The 4,381-nt window shown below is 38.7% G+C and overlaps 1 pseudogene; it reads left to right on the plus strand.

Moving 5' to 3' along the window:
- Nucleotides 1–359: 359 nt before the first annotated feature.
- Nucleotides 360–1,338, plus strand: LOC110887948 (annotated as a pseudogene).
- Nucleotides 1,339–4,381: the final 3,043 nt, after the last annotated feature.

Raw genomic sequence — 4,381 nt, forward strand, 5'->3', positions numbered from 1 at the left:
TATTTATATTAGCAGCAAAGCATATATTCTCACTAGGTAGGTTGGAATAGTTAACTACTTTATCATAACTATATTTGGCATTGCCAACAATAAAGTCATCAAATCTTTTAGGGGCTGTCGAGGATCTAGAAGATGTTCTAGTGGGAATGATACCCTCAGGAAGGTTTGACTCATCATTTACACTACTAGACTCTGCCCTCACAGGACCAGTTGCAATTCCTAAGGACACATTACCCTCAGATATGTCATCATTCCCTGATGATTGCTGAGTATTACTATCCACAGGTACGTGGTTCAGCTTCGCGATTCGCTAGAGTGGATGTATTCAGGGTACGGAGGAGGGTAGGTTCAATTTGGAAATGAATTTGGTAACAAACGCTGTAAGATCGAAAACCGAGGAACCAAAATTCCAAAGCCGAATAAGAGCAAAGGCAATTGTAGTATGCATGGCTTTACATTGGAAAAATGCATAGTCCTTCACATCAAATGCTGATGAATTATCTGTGAATAGGCTCCTGAAGGTGCGATAATTGCTGGTGCTTCAAGGATCATTGGTGTTGATCTCAATGCCAATAGATTTGAGCTTGGTAAGTATTAAAAAATGTACATATATTGTAGCTAAAATGTGTATACACATAAACTAATCATAATGAGTTAATGACTTTTGTTTTTGTTACAACAACAAAGAAATTTGGGGTTACATAGTTTGTGAACCCAAAAGATTACAAGAAGCCAGTGCAAGAAGTGATTGCAGAGATGACAAATGGAGGGGTTGACAGGAGTGTTGATGCACTGTTCTTGTGGGTGTTCCGCATAAAAACGCCGTGTTCAAGACAAGTCCCATGAATGTGTTGAACGAAAGGACTCTGAAGGGTATCTTCTTTGGAAACTATAAACCGCGATCTAATATTCCTTCGGTTGTAGAAAAGTATATGAACAAGGTAACTAACACATTGATTTTTTTGTTTACAATTACTAGAAAAAAAAAGGTAATTGAAAATTGAAGGATTTGAGGGTAATTTTTTTTTTTGTTTTTTGCAGGAACTTGAGGTGGAGAAGTTCATAACACATGAAGTACCATTTTCAGAGATCAATAAGTCCTTTGACTTGATGCTTAAAGGTGAAGGTCTTCGTTGCATTATTCGTATGGATGCATAAATAGTTTCAAAGAGGGAGCAGTAACTGTCCGCATTCTTTGTGTTTTGTTTCTCATTATCGTTGTTAGCTGTCTTAATCTTGATTGTAACCCATCAAAGATTTTGAGTTTGAATCATCAATAGAAATTGATAGTCTATTGAATCAACAATAGATGATATATTATAATCTGTTTTTTATAAAGATGTGTAACTAAACGCGAATAATTTAAATGATATATTATAATCTATTTTTTAGTATTTGATTTCATTTGTTATTAAACATACTCGTGTGTTCACACGGGTGTTACAACTAGTAATAGCTTAAAACTCATCAACGTAAGCTGACTTGCTTAAGTCTGTATTTCAGAGAGGTGTAATGCCTCATCTAGTTAGCAAGGGTAAGGGCCATGTGTTTCAAGTGGCATTCAATAGGCTTTAACGTTTTCTAGTTGGCTTGGTATATAATGAAATATAACCATTGGACTAAGTTTCCTTCAAGACTTCCACCATGTTCTTTCAAGACTTCCACCATGTTCATTACTAGCTTATAACCGTTGGACTAAGTTTCCTTCAAGACTTCCACCATGTTCATTACTTTTGGATATGGGTTTCTTTCATAATTCCAATAAATACATTTGACTAGGTTCGCGTGTGACATCGTGCCCTCTCGAATGGGTGTTGGACCTCACTGATTCAAAAGGGTGCCTTGTGACCAATAAAAACAAAGTTCTAGAAGAAAGCTTTCTAAATCTCTCAGGTTCTGTGAAAAAATTACTTGTATTAAAGTATAATTAAGAGAATATGTCATTTTTTTATAGTTATTTTGTTTCCTATTCTTTTGGTCAAATCTCCTTTGATTATGGAGTAATTTATGTATCAATGTTATTATATAAAGCAATGTAATACCTCAATATACGTGTGGTGGATTTTGCCATATCTCACATGGTATCAGCCAAATAATCACGATCCCATTTTCTTCCTAACCCTATTCTTCCTTCTTCTTCTTTTCAATGGCAGATTCCTCTTCTTCCTCTTCTGAATCGCTATCTATGAGCACCATCTTACACCTTGTCACTCTCAAACTAACCCCTTCAAACTACCTGGTTTGGAAGAATCACATGCTTCCAATCTTTGCATTCCAGAATCTGCTTGGTCACATCGATGGCACCTCCCTCAAGCCGTCATCCACCGTCACCGTCGATAGCAAGACGGTTCCGAATCCAGCCGCTTCTCTCTGGGCGGCTCAAGACCAGAAAGCTGTTATAATTTTGAATGCCTCTTTAACCAAAGAAGTTGCTTCGGAGGTTCTCGGCATCTCCGGTGCATGTCAAATCTGGCTTGCACTCGAATCGGCTTTCAGTAATTCTTCTACTGAGCGTATGTATTCTCTCCGTGACACTCTTCGTCAACTCACGAAAGGTACTTCTTCGGTTACCGATTACAGTCGAAAATTTAAATCATTTTGTGACCAGTTAGCTGCGATTGGACAACCCGTTCTCGAGCTTGACAAGTTCCACTGGTTCCTTTGTGGACTTGGACCAGCCTTTGAGAATTTTTCCGTTGCTATACGAACCACTAAACCAGCCCCGCTATGTCGTGACCTTGTTACTCAAGCCGAAAGTCACGAGATTTTTATGCAATCTATTCATGGGAGTTCCAACCCACCAGCGGCTTTCACAGCTCAGCATCAGTCAAATAATTACCGCGGGAACACTTCTCGTGGTCGGTCAAATAATTACCGAGGGAACTCTTATCGTGGAGGGCAAAGTAATGGCCGTGGTCGTTCTTATGAAAAGAGGCTTCCTCATTGTCAAATTTGCAAAACTCATGGCCACTCTGCTACTGCTTGTCCTGATCTACACAAGTTTGCTAGGCAACACTCTCCTTCTGATGAGTCCTTGGCAAAGGCCTTTCACGCCCAATGTCATGTTACTAATAACACACCAGATTGGAATGCTGACTCGGGTGCAACTGTGCACATGACTCCAGATTTTGATTCTCTTCACCAATCTGCTCCTTATCAAGGTAATACAAGTGTTATTTTTGGCAACGGTAAGACTCTTCCCGTTACTCATACGGGTATGTCTGTTATTTCCGATCATATTAAATTACGAGAGGTTTTAGTCATTCCAAATCTGACAAAGAAGCTATTATCTGTCAGCAAATTAACATCTGATTATCCGGTTGATGTGCTTTTCTCTCAACCTTTCTTTCATATTCAGGATCGGATAACAAAAAGAGTGCTAGCTAAAGGAGTTTGTGAAAATGGCCTTTACGTGTTAAAAGAAGTTCCTCAAGCCTTGGTTGCTACAGTTTCGAGCCGGGCATCTTATGAACTTTGGCATGCCCGTTTAGGCCACGTTTGTTTTGACTATATTTCTATTTTAAATAAGTTGGGGGCTTTATCTGTTACTTCGGTTTTGCCCAAACCAAACATTTGTGTTTCTTGTCAACTTGCAAAGGGTCAAAAACTTTCATTTGATGTTAATTTAAAAAGATCTTCACATCCGTTGGATCTTATACATTGCGATTTATGGGGACCATCACCTATTGGGTCTAAAGATGGTTATTTATATTATGTTGTGTTTATTGATGATTATTCCAGGTTCACGTGGTTTTATCCACTAAAAACCAAAACAGGTTTCTATACGATATTGCCTATATTCATCAATCTTGTTCAAACACAATGTGCAAGGAAGATCAAGGTTTTTCAAAGTGATGGTGGCACAGAATTTGTCAATCACACGGTTCGGAAATTTTTTGAAGATAATGGCACTTTTCATCGTTTTTCGTGTCCATATATGCCCCAACAAAATGGGCGTTCGGAGCGAAAACATAGGCATATTGTTGAAACGGGTCTCGCCATGCTATTTAATGCCCATGTTCCGGCTCATTTTTGGGTAGAAGCTTTTACATCGGCAACCTATATTATTAATCGGCTCCTCACTTCATTATTAGATAACAAGTCGCCATTTCAAGTTTTATTTGATCACAAACCGCAATATGCGAATTTTCATGTTTTCGGTTGCTAAGTTTTTCCATATTTGCGTGACTACTCAAAACACAAGCTTGCATCGCGAAGTATTACGTGTATCTTTATTGGCTATAGCTCACAATACAAAGGGTATCGGTGTCTAGATCCAACCACTTCTCGTATCTACGTTACACGGCACGCTCGGTTTAACGAAACGGCATTTCCATTTATGGGGGCGACTGATGTTTCTAGCATATCTAAGCTTGACATC

The sequence above is a fragment of the Helianthus annuus genome, chromosome 3 (assembly GCF_002127325.2).
Source record: "Helianthus annuus cultivar XRQ/B chromosome 3, HanXRQr2.0-SUNRISE, whole genome shotgun sequence".
NCBI lineage: Eukaryota > Viridiplantae > Streptophyta > Magnoliopsida > Asterales > Asteraceae > Helianthus > Helianthus annuus.